The 12,539-nt window shown below is 48.7% G+C and overlaps 2 long non-coding RNA genes across 2 annotated transcripts in view; one reads left to right on the plus strand and one right to left on the minus strand.

Moving 5' to 3' along the window:
• The window catches only part of LOC142835272 (uncharacterized), an 18,437-nt gene extending 16,097 nt beyond the window's left edge, over nucleotides 1-2,340 (minus strand). The window contains exon 1 of the long non-coding RNA XR_012907768.1: nucleotides 2,231-2,340. This is a non-coding gene — a long non-coding RNA (uncharacterized LOC142835272). The remainder of the gene's footprint in view (nucleotides 1-2,230) is intronic.
• LOC142835273 (uncharacterized) lies at nucleotides 2,233-12,539 on the plus strand. The gene is made up of 3 exons (XR_012907769.1): nucleotides 2,233-2,312; nucleotides 6,533-6,709; nucleotides 12,445-12,539. It is a non-coding gene; the product is annotated as an uncharacterized LOC142835273 (long non-coding RNA).

Below are 12,539 nucleotides of genomic sequence, written 5' to 3' on the forward strand. Positions count from 1 at the left end.
GGAAGCAAAGGCAGGAGGATTTCTGTGAGTCTTGACGCCACCCTGGTCGACAGAGCAAGCTCTAGAAGAGCCAAAACTAGACAGATCTTTTCTCAAAATAGAAAAGAGAATGAGAGAGAGAAAGAGAGAGAAGAAAAAATACTTTTGATTCATTTATTTGCGTAGTATGTTTTGAGGGCCTTTTAGGTGGACTTGGCAATAGAACGGCATGCCCCAGCCTTGAACCTCAAAGAGTCCCCAGTGAGGGAGTCTCTTTGTGATGTTCATGGATTGCCACTGAAGCACAAAGCCAGGAAATGCTGGAAATCAGTTTCACCAAAAAAATAAAAAAAAAAAAAAAAGCCAAACAGCTGAGTTTTGAAGGCTGTTTAAAGTCTGCTCAAGGAAGTTAAAGTGGAAAACATTCTTCCAGGCAGAGAGAAGCCACGGAAAGGCAAGGGTGCGAAAGTTTACATCGCACGCAAGGAACAAAGAGGGATTTAATATAGTCAGACAGTAGTGAGGTCAGGAGGAGGAGGGAAAGCAGAAAAAAACTGAAGGCGGTTTCCCACGAGCCCTGTGATCCGGGCTAAAGGCTTGGTCTTCATCCTGTAGAGCACCTGGAAGACTGTTAAACAGGCAGGCAGGTATCTGCTACGGATGATTTCTGGACCACTGTAATAAACCCAAGTGAATGGGAGTGGTCTATCGAGGCTAGATACTAACGGGAAAGAACAGGGGGGTGCCCGCCAGGCTTGGCACCAGGTCTTGCGGGAGCCAAAGCCAGGATGCCTGTGCAGGGTCATGAGAAGGTGGTGATGTGCAAGATGACCAGTACCTTGGTCAGTCTACCGGTGCTAAAGCATCTGTGCTTACTGTAGTCTAGTCCTCTACTAGAGGAAAGCTTGCTTTTTTATTTAATTCCTACTGCAAAGAGGTAACAAGGCTTTAGGGTATTTATAGGAAATGGCTGATGATATTCGGCACGTTTACCATAGGAAATCCGCTGAGAACACCTGGTGGTGCAGAAGCTTGATAGAAAACGCGTGTCTCGTGAATCAGGACTCAAACCCAGGTCTGTCTGCAGAATTAACGCTGAATTCAGATTTTTCCTACTGCCTACCAGTTGGGCATTCTGAGATGCATTCCTTAACCACTGAGTCTGTTTTCTTACCTGTAAAATAGAGATGAGTGGTGGCGCACGCCTTTAATCCCAGCACTCGGGAGGCAGAGGCAGGTGGATCTCTGTGAGTTTGAGGCCAGTCTGGGGTACAGAGTGAGTTCCAGAACAGCTTGTCTCAAAAAAAAACAAAACTAAACTAAAGAACCTTGATAGTTGTTGGTTGCTAGTCAATGGTTAAACTAACAGAGCAGGTAAGGAGACACTGCCTGGCAGGAGCCAGGTTCATCAGAAGCCTCTGAAGGTTTCGTCTCTTTGCCCATGAAGCAGGCTGCGTGGTGCATACTCCTTGAAAACAGGACCTCCCTTTCTTCTGTCTTCAATGGGCCCTGCCACCTTGGCACCTGGTGTGTGCACACACTGATATGTAGCCTTTTGGATTAGGTGACGAGCTTTGTGAGTGCCCAAAACTGTGTGTCTGGCCCACCTGCCTCTACGGTGGAGAAGAGGCAGGCCGTCTAAACTCCATGTTTGTCTCAGGGCTTTAGGATGCTCTCAGGTATGTGTGGCAGCATCTGCCCTTTTGCCTGGCTGGGTGCTTTCCCAGGACCTGGTTGCCCCTCTTGCAGGCACTCTATAAAACACGTCTGGCCCTGGATCCAGACAGACTCATAACACTAATGTTGCTTTTCCATTTTCCTGGAAACTTCTATAGCTGCAGCCTGGAAAGCATCCAAAAGTTTCCCCGAACTAAAGATAACAACAACAACAACAATAAGTTTTTAAACATTTAGAGAGGCGAAGGAAGAGAGACCCCAAGGCAAATGTCCCTGTTGATTACTGCTCAGCCGGACAGATTCCAATGGTAGGGACAGAAAAGGGAGGATGTTTCCAGGGCAATTTAAACATTCACATGGCTTCTTTTAAAAAGACAGTTTCAAAACAGTCGACCTCCCTGGGGCAATTAAAAAAAATCTACCCAGAAGGCAAAAGCTTCCCCTATCCCCCCCCCCCTCCCCAATCTGGAAAGTTTTCTCAGCAGAGGCCCCAGCACATTCCTGAGTTCTGGCTCAGGGAAGGACTTTCCCAACCTTCCAACAATCCGGGCCCTCGCTCACCCTGCTGACCTACCAAGGGTTCTGCTCGCTCCACCCCCAGCAGCTGCATTCCAGCTGTGGCCTTACGAAACTGCCAGGAATCCTAGGGCTGCGAGGTAAGTGAGGGACGCGCCTCCTGACAGCTGAGGGCCCGGCGGAAGTCTAGAAACCCGGAAGCCCTGGAGCTGACGCTGGCTAGTCTCTACAGCCCACAGGCAGGGTGGGCTGTTGACTTAGGGACAACAGCATTCTAGGAGGTCTTGCAAAGATTATAGGCAGGGTGGTCAGCCTGAATCCCACCCCCCAACCCTCCACCTCGTCCTTGGACCACCTGGCAATGCAAAAAGTGAAATTCAAATATTTCTTTGGGAAGATTCAAAAATATTTCCACTTATTCATGAGCTTTAGGGTTTTTTCTACTGCTTTTTAAGATATATTAATTATGTGTATGTGTCCGTGGGTGGGTAGGTGTGTGTGTGTGTGTGTGTGTGTGTGTGTGTGTGCACATACTGCCAACAGAGGCCAGAGGAGGAAGGCATTCTTTAGACAGCTGTGAGCCATTTGATATGGGTACTAGAACTGAACTCAGATCTGCTCAGAGGTTAAGAGCACACAAACTGTTCTAGGGGACCTGCATTCAATTCCCAGCACCCACATGGCAGCTCACAACTATCTGTAACTCCAGTTCCGGGCATCTGACACCTTCACTCAGATATATATGCAGGCAAAACATCAATGCACATAAAATAAATACATTTTAAAAATAAATAAATATATTATTACTATTATTATTATTATTTTTAAAAAAGCACAATGTCTTGCATGAAGCAAGTCTTCTGGGGCTGGGGAATGTAACTCCATGGTAGCCTCTCCCAGCATGCCTGAAGCCCTGGGCTCAATCAATCTTCAACACAACAGAATGCAAACAAAAAAGATAAGTCTGTGCAACAACACAGTAAACAGAACCTTAATTTGGAGATTTGCCCCCTTCGGGACTCCGTGGTGCAAATTTAGAATTCAAAGTCTCAAAGGCTGAGGGAGGAACCTGATCTACAGAGGAAAACCCTGTCTCAAAACCTGCAAGATGGTAGGAGTGGTCTCGCTACGTGTTAGCGTCTGTAGGAAGAGCAAGGTTAGTTAACTGACAGTGAGACTCCAATGAATGATGGGGTGAGACTTCCTTGATGGGGTGGGGTTTTGCAGCTGTTTTGGGGTCACCCACACTCATGTAAGTATCTTTTACCCATGCCCTCAATGTAAGCCAAATAAATTCATTGCTACACACACACACACACACACACACACACACACACACACACACCCTTAATTTGCCAATGGCTCTGGAGAATTACTCCTGGGAGGTGACAATGACTTTGCCAGAGGCAGAAAAGTGAGTGTCAGTCTCCTTGTAAAAGCCCTGCCCTCCCAAAACTGGTGTCCCTGCCTGTGGGTTCAGGGTTCAGAGGAGGAAGGAGGCCTGGGAGGCTCTCTAGAGTCCTTTACATATTTGGCTGTTGGCCAGCCGGGGCAGAGCTGAGCAAGGGGCCTTTTAGGCAGCTGAGGCCCTCAGCTGCTGTCAGCTCAACTGTCACCAAGTTCCCCTGGTTGGGGTGGCAGGGCAGGGGATGCTGGAGCCCTGATATTATCATCTGGGGCTGCAGAGTAGGGTTAATGGAAGTTGCTTCTCTACTTGGCTGGCTGGCTCCGTGCTGGCTGATTAATCTGGATTTCTGAGAGTCTGTGCCTTCTGCCTGGGACTGACGGCCACCCAGACATACAGCAACAGTTAATAGCCATGGGAAAGCTTTGGGAGTCCATCCTCATTTACAGCCATACTACCTTGAATATGTTCATCTTAGCTAAGCAAGGTTGGGCCTGGTCAGGACAAGGATGAGAGAGACTCCATTCTCCAAAGAGAGGAGCCTCCTGCAGTCTTCATTCCATTCCAGGGCCTGAACGTGAGTCTGAAGAAGAGGTGGCCTCTGTCCCAGGAGACAATCAGGTCAAACAGTGATAGACTGACTTGTGTCTTCTTTCTCCCTCCTGCTGTCGGTCCCACTTCCAAATATGCCCCCCTTAGCTCTCCTTGTTCCCTACTCCACTGGTCTGACCAGCCACTTCCTATACCGGTCCCTTCAGAGTACAGTCTACAGGGTTACCCATGGAAGCTGTACTTGCCCCCACCCATGACAGTAACCCCTGAGCCCTTGAGACCCTAGGAGGAAAGCACCGGGAAATCGGAAAACATTCTCCCTTCAGAAAACAATGGCTTCCGGGGCCTGTGCCAGACACACTCACAACCCCCGAAATAGTCTCATTGTTCTCTTGTGCAATATCCAGGAATTTGGTGAAACTCATCATTTTTCAGGTTACCGATAATGCAAGTTTGGAAAGTGAAACAGGAAGAACGCAGGCTGAGAAAGCTTTTATCCAGCCGCAGAGTCTCTCCAGATGCAAGATAGGTTGTTTTTTTTTTTTTGTTTTTTTTTTTTTTTTCTCCAGCAGTCCTTTGGTGGGGTTAAAATTAGCTGGCAGCATTCTGGTCACATGGCAGACAACAAAACAAAAGGGAATTGTTTCCTCAGACGCTCCTGAACTAGTCCCACCGACCTCCTAACCCATGGATTTCTGGGATCTGGCTCCCCACCACCACCCTGGCATAGGAGAGGCCACACCACAGGCTGCCCGCAGGGATTGCTCTTGCTATAGCAGAGGAGAGTGCAGACAGTCCCAAGGCAAATATTTTGGAATCTTGGTGCTTGCCTTCTCTGGGAAGGCACCCTGGGACTCCGGATTGCCATTTACAATTAATTCTTCTCCCAGAAGTCAGCAAATAAGCAGACATCACGAGGACTTGGGAAGGACAACGCTGAAGGGTGACCATGGTACCCTTTGCCTTTTGGGACAAGTGGCTGTGGCTGTCAGGATGATAACGTGAAATGAACACGCCCAAGCTATAAGTGACAAGGACTTCAGACAGATTCTTTATCTCTGGACCCTGATGACAGGACAAGTCAGGATCTGCCTCCCATTTAAAGCTATCACCAGCAGCTACAAGTTAAAAATACAGCCTCTGATTCACGCATAGTCAGGAAACCTGGCTGTGCTCAGTACAGAAACACGTCCGTCAACCTGGGAAAGGAATCACCGCCACGGATATGCTCTTAGCTTGCCAAAGCTTAGCAGCTGCAAGAGCCAAAAACCCAGCTGCCTGGACCGTCTGGGGAAAGGGGGTTCTGAATCACCTGATTTCTTCCTCAGCTCCAGCGTAATTCTAAGCCAGAACCATCTTGAGATGTCTCAAGGGCAGATTGCTCTTTAAAATTATGTTTGAACACTAACCCTTCAATTCTGGATCTGCTAGCAAGGTGAAACAGATGGCTTTTATTGATTATTTATTTGGAAGGCGGTATTCAGGAATCAGAAAATTCCACTGAGATTCAAACACATGACCCTGACCAAAAAAAAAAAAAAAAAAAACACAACAACAACAACAAAAAACCAATCATGAACAGACACCCAGAGAGTCAAGCTCAAGGCACTGCAGGTTAAGTTCCACCAAATGGGACAGGTCTAGTCTTTTGCCTGTGTGGGCTTCCATGACAGTGTACACAGTAGGAAGGAATACCTAGATTGGCCCCACATTCTGTGGCAGTCTTCCCAAGCTTCAAAACAAAAACCGTCTTTGACTCTTACCCCTGCTTGAAACCTCATTAGACAGAAAGACGGAAGTACAACTGGCCCCTGTGCCTGGATGCCCAGTATGTAAAATCCTCTTTAAAGATTGTACACCACCCGCCCCGCTCCCAGGGACAGTCTCAAGGTGTTACAAGTACATAAAGGTCTGAAAGCTGATGCCCTGGATAAACAGTTCGCTGGATATATTTAGCAGAAAATATTGAAAACCACAGAGAAAAATATGTCCCCTTTCTGGGATGTTAATGAAGGTTTATGTCTAGGAAGCCTTCAGGAAATAGTGAACAAAAAAGAAATACTGCTCACCTTTTCCACCCCAGCCTAAATAAATCACTAACCCTCCTTGGTTTCCATAGGCCTTGGCTGGGGGATTTAATTTTTTCCCCTATTAAACAGGCCACCCGGAGAGTTGGCATTACAGACCTGAAAATATACCAGATCTTGAACACACTGTTTTGTTTCTGTACATTGAATCAGGCTGTGTTTCAAATGGCAGCTTGTGCAAGATGGGGGGCGGGGGGGGGGGGGGAGGCGCGGTGATTATCCGGGCTAGTGCACCCTCACGAGAAGTCACCTGAAATTGCGGCGTAGATGACAGATCTGTTTCACCTTGACTCACCCAATGTCTCGTCTCTGACAGGAACCTATCCTCTATCTTTGCTGCCCAAACTGATGTCACGCTCTAAGGGACTGACTGGATTTGCTAAACTGCAACAAGATACCTTCAAAACCCCCGACTGCCTGCCGTGTGGGGCGGGGACCTGAGAATCAAGGCAAGGACAGGCAACTACTCTCCCTAAGATGGAGGCTGCATGATGTAAGTGGCTGGCTAAAATATCTGGCATGCTTGCAGTTTTAAGTTGCCAGCTAAATATTATTAAAAAGATAGAATACACGCAAACTGTGCAGAATGTAGGGCTGCTGTGTTTACATCCGGGTTTTGATGACTCAAAGCCTTCCACTTGGGCTTGCTGAAAAGCTCTATTAAAAACACAGCTTTCGAAAAGCCTCCGGGGAGCAGAAGGACTCGGGGGTGGGAGAGGGATGATAACACCCCCACCCCGCCCCAAAGATGCTGTTCAGCTCTATGTTTCTGGCAAGCATTTAGGACCGGGGAAGTCTTAAGGGGTTAACCTTCTTTCAGTTTGCAAGCCAGAGCCGGGAGGGTTAACCTTTTTCCAGAACATTTATTTCACCATCTCACTGACTAGAAGGAGGAGGGGCTGGCGGGCGGGCGGGCGGGCGGGAGAGCCTGCCGCGTTGAGAGGCTGCGGATCACAAGGCCATTCTGATAGCCTCCTGTCCCCATGGCAACTGCAACGGCATTTATCAGTTCCTTCTGCGCACAGGCACCGCAAATCTGCATTGCACATGGCAGGCTTCCAGCATTTCAAATGAAAGAGCACTTTGAACGGCTGCCAAGTTTGGAAGGAGCAGAACTGTCAGGGCTGCTTAAAGCTGGCAGTTTATACTGGGGAGGTTTTCACTTCCCAGAATCCTCCGGGCTTGGCGAGCTGCCAAGTACTTAGCGGAAGCTAAAAAGTAACTCGCTCCCTCCCCTCCTCTTTCTCCCCCTGCTCACGCTCCCCCCCTCTTCCACACCATTCACCGCAGTGCTCTCAAAATTTTCCACATGTCCTGTGTCACCAGTGCAGACTGTACAATGAGAACCAGAACACCGGCTGCCCACGACCGGGCTTTTCTCAATAATGGGGGTTTAGGGTGGGTTCAGACTCTGACACCGGGTTCCCGCTGTACCTGCCATAACCCGGTAACCACTGGATGGCACATAGTGTATGTGCCTTTTAACCTTAAAAAAAAAAAGGTACATTAATAAAAACAAAAAGCTCAGAACCAGGGACACCCTAAGTACTGGGTGCGGTAGAGAATGGAGCCGGGGGTGGGGTGGGGAGGACGACGCTGAATGGATGGATGGCTTAGAGCTTCACGGGGTGGGGGGAGTCTTGCAAACAGAATACAAAATGTCCACATCCAGCTTTTCTAAGCCGTGGGGAAGGGGGTTGTTACTGAGAGCTGAACTGTTCCTGGAGCTTTCTTGCCTCTATCAGATGTCACGATGAAAGCTCAGAAGCCAGAGACGGGGAGGGAATTGGGACGTGGCTTTTCAATGGAAAGTTTACCAGATAACTTTGACCATGCACCACCCAAGAGCACCCGGAGCACCCGGGCTTCTACTGGCAGAAAATGGGAACTGGCACAATTTTCACTGTGCTAATTTTTTTTTCTTTACATGAAAATCTACGCTGAGATCAAGGACTTGGGCTTTATTTCCTGCACAAATAGAACAAAAATTGTCTGCCGCTTAGGCGGTTGGATGGAGTTCAGGAAAACTATGTCTGGCATTAATTCCAAAGTGGAGGTTTTGGTTCAAGTGAGGCCCATTAATTTCAGTAAACTGTTTTCACTAGTCCAGACCCTGCTGTGGGAGGACTATTTATTACCTTTTGCTAACCTGCTGTCTGCTGAGTTGCAAAGCAAAGGGGAGGGGGAATCTGGGGTGGAGATATCTCTATCTTGAATCAAATGGGTTTGCACCTTCCCTTAGGGGGTCATGTTTAATAGAGAATCTTCTATCCCTTGCTTTTCTTTATCAGAGCCTTAAAAAAAATCCATCTTGCAATGAATTACAGAAAAGCAAATCCTATGGAGAGGAATCTGGTGAGAGTGAACAGCCAGCCATCCCTTCCCCGGCTCAGAAAGGCTCCTCCCAGCCGCAGGGATGCTTTCTGTGCCTGTCCCCTCTCCAGGCTGCAGGTCTAGGGCAAAGCCCTGACATGATTCACCCTGACGACTGGGTCTAAATCCACCAAGACAGTCAATTTTGGCATTCATTCTCCCTTAGGAATTTTACTGGCCGTCTTAGAAAAGCACATAAATTACTCCCCCCTCCCTCTTTTTTTCCATGCCTTCTCCTTCATCACCCAGCACTCCCCCCCTCCCCCCAGTCCGTCTTGATGTCATTTCAAAGAGAAGGATGAAAAGGAAAAGAAGGGATTTGTCAGGCAGTCCAGTTTGTGAGTGTGTCTTGCTAGGCCCCAACACACACACACACACACACACACAGAGAGAGAGAGAGAGAGAGAGAGAGAGAGAGAGAGAGAGAGAGAGAGACTCACACCCCAGCTGAGGCTGTTAATAAGAATTAAAAGCAAGTCAGTACTATTAAAGCATCAGATATGAAGTTGAAAGAGGAGGGGGACTCGGAGAAAGAGAGGGGGTGGGTGGGTGGGGGAGAGGGAGTGGGAATGAAATACAATTCGGGCCTTTAGGCTGAGAAGGAAAGAGGTGTCAGTAGCCCCATTTGGTCAGCTTGTCAAATGTCAAATGTCAAATTCATTGGTCTTTCCTTTTTAACTATCCCCCTCTCTCGCTGCCCCGCCCCGACAGTCAAGTTTTGTGAGGTTCCCAAGTGTGATTAATCTTTGGCAGAGGCCAGAAACAGGAGTAGGCTTCTTGGCTGCCCGTTCTGATAAACAATCTGTTCTTGGGAAGAGTAGGTGAAGGGGGCTGCTGGGAGGTAATCTGCGGGCATGGGAGTGGGGGTAGGCGTGAGTGGAGGGGGGGGACCACCGCGAGGCCCGCCTTCCTGGAGAAATGCAAGTGCCCCTCCTCCCGGACCAGTGGTTTAGGGGTGGGTCAGGTTTCCTGCCCTTAAGAATGTGAGTAGACAGTGGATCCTTTCTTGCTGCCAGTCCCCAATGCCCAGGGCACGTCACTGGGCCACCGAAGGCTCAAAGGAGGGGGAGGAGAGTGAAACCCTTGCTCCCCACCGTTTCGGACCATCTGCAAAGCTACACAACCCCATCCCCCAGCGAGTGTGCGCAGAACCTTGCTTGCGAGAAAGGGAAACCGAGGCAGTGTTGTTAGAGAAAGCCGAGTGGGGGGGGGGGGGGGGAGGAGCGCTGTAGCGCGTATTATAAAGCATAACGGGGAAAAACAGACTCAGGGCAAAACAAAAGGATCCCACTATTTGCTGGGATCGAAACTCCGGAGGCAAGAAGGCAGGCTGTGGATGTTGCGGCGGGGATATTGTTTGAGCAACCAGGCAGAAATCGGCAATGTGTAAAAGTGGGAAGGGGCAGAGAGTGGGCGGAAATCAAAGCGGTGCCTAGAAGGCTGCGCAGGCAGGGCTGGGAAATGTCACCAAGGAGAGCGCAATGGCTCCGAATAAAAGATGAATGATAGGCTACCTTTTGGAAAACGAATGTAAAAATAAGAAGAAAGGTGAGAGGTCCGCCTCTTCCTCACCGCTTGCCTTCCAGCTTCAACACACAGGCAGCTCTGGTCTGCCCTGCATCCAAGAAGCCAGGGCCAGGCTCGCTTCCCTTTGGATTTAATTACATGAAAATACTGAATAAAAACTTGTAATTACACCCTCAGTCCCCGCCACTTAGGTCCTGCACACTTCCTGCCTAGTTTTGTTTTCTAAAGAGGAGGCCATTGCCTCTTTCTTTCCAAATTGGTCAAAACGACAAAAAAAAAAAAAAAAAAAGTAAGCGCACCAAATAAATCCCTAACAACTTTGAGTTCTCATGGTCATCCCTGCCCTAACACACACACACACACACACACACACACACACACACACACACACACACACACACACCAGGAATTGGGGAGGGGAAATCCTCGTCTCTTTAGAAGAGCCTAGAAGGAAGGACCCTACTGTGCTATTGTCTTGCTCCAGCTCCTTGGGCGAGAGGCAGTCCTTGCTTTGTCTGTCACTCCAGCCCGGAGTTGCTAAGCTGGTCATCCAGAGGACACTTTCCAAGGAAAAGACAGAGTGTAGCATCAGGGCTAGCTTTCCTCTTTCCCCTGGAAGGGTTCAGTCTGCAAGCGATCTAGGTCAGCGCTGGCCTCTTTTACAATGCTCCAGGCTCCAGCCTTACAGACAGGATCTCAGAGGGAGGTTCTGGAGGAAGAACATGATTTAAGATGGACATCTGACGGGTGAGAAACCAAAGCTCAAGAGAAGAAACAGATGGCCTCGGAGCCAGTTATGCTGCTGCAGGGAGCCTTGAACAAGCACCGCTGCCTCTTAAGGCTTCGGGGGCTGACTGCATCAGGACACTAGGACACCTAGGAGAAAATGGAAGCTTCTCGATTCCGCGCCGGATCCATTCTGGCTTATTTCATCTTCCCATTCCCAGCACTGAGACAGAAAGTGCTAAGAACAGGGCCTGACCAGTCCACAGCCATTGTGGAAGTTGAGGCAGAAGGACTACAAGTTCAAAACCTGTCTGGGCTACAGGATGAGTTCAAGGCTAGGCTAGACAACCTCTCAGGACCTAGTATAAAAACAGCAAAGGGGCTAGGAGATAGAGCACTGTTTGGCATGCACCAGGCCCCTAGGTTCTACCCTCAGCTAGGGGCAGGTGAGTGCTCTCTAGGTAAATTATTAAATAACTGAGCGAAAGGCAGGGGGCTAATATGCTGAAACCCTGCAGGCCGTGGGCCAGGCAAGTTTCAGCACACATAGGTAAGAACAAAGGGGATATAACTTCCAGTTCTACAAGGAGGCCTTTTCCACAACAAAAATCCACGCTCCTTATTTTGCTCCTTCCCCTACACGATTCACTGGACTCTCCAGCCTTTTCTCCTTTGGTGCTGGGGCTCCAACTCAGGGCCTTGCTGGTGCTAGGTACCACTTCACCACCCAGCTGTATTCTTTAGTCCCAGATGCGTACATCTTGCAAATGTCTTGAGGGCAGCTGGAGACGCTTCTGCTTCTCCATCCTTTCAGCGAGGACGAGCACTTCAGATTTTCCTCTGTCACCTCTGCCTGGGGCCAGGGCACAGAAAACCAAAGAGATAAAAAGAAAGGTGTTTGGGGATTGCCAGGAAGCAGTGGCTACTCAGTTTTGGTCAAAGCTCAATAGTGATTGATTTTTAACTCCCAAACAACCACTGCGGATTTCGAGCCAACCTTGCAGCTACTGAGACAGTTGGGGCATTAACCCGTAAGTTCCTGTGGGCAGAGGGTTTTACCTTCTTGTTTCGGTTTCTTAGAAGCATCTGGGACCCCTAAAGGACTAGCAGGCCCTTAAGGTGAAAGTGAATGCCAGTTTTACGGCACACGAAGGATGCTTTTTTGCTAACTCTGGACCACCTCTGGCTCAGCTTTCCTCACCTGCACAAAAGGCCGATGAAAGAAACACCTACCTCACAGGCTTGTGTGAGGCTTGGTGACATAATGTCTGGAAATGCATTTTGGAGCCCTTGACAAATGTCAGTTATTGTTAATAATCTCTTACGTTTTATTAAACATATTATAATGCGATGTCATCCACACAGACCAATGAAGCAGGCAAAGGAAGTGGAGTAATTATTTCAGTTTTACTCAGAACCTGATGTGCAAATGATTTGCTCAAGGTCAGCCAAGTCCAAGGTGAACAGCATAATATAAATATGTACCCAGCACCCGCCTCTCCTCTCTCTTTCTCTCTCTCTCTCTCTCTCTCTCTCTCTCTCTCTCTCTCTCTCTCTCTCTCTCTCTCTCTCTCTCTCTCTCTCTCTCTCCCTGAGTTACAGGTTGAACTATTCAGCACAGGCAAGTAAAAATATTTGAAGTCCTGGCCCAAGGACCCATTCAAAACAAGAAGTGATGGCTGCCCTATACCAACCTG

This window comes from Microtus pennsylvanicus, chromosome 14 (genome assembly GCF_037038515.1).
Source record: "Microtus pennsylvanicus isolate mMicPen1 chromosome 14, mMicPen1.hap1, whole genome shotgun sequence".
NCBI classification, from domain to species: domain Eukaryota; kingdom Metazoa; phylum Chordata; class Mammalia; order Rodentia; family Cricetidae; genus Microtus; species Microtus pennsylvanicus.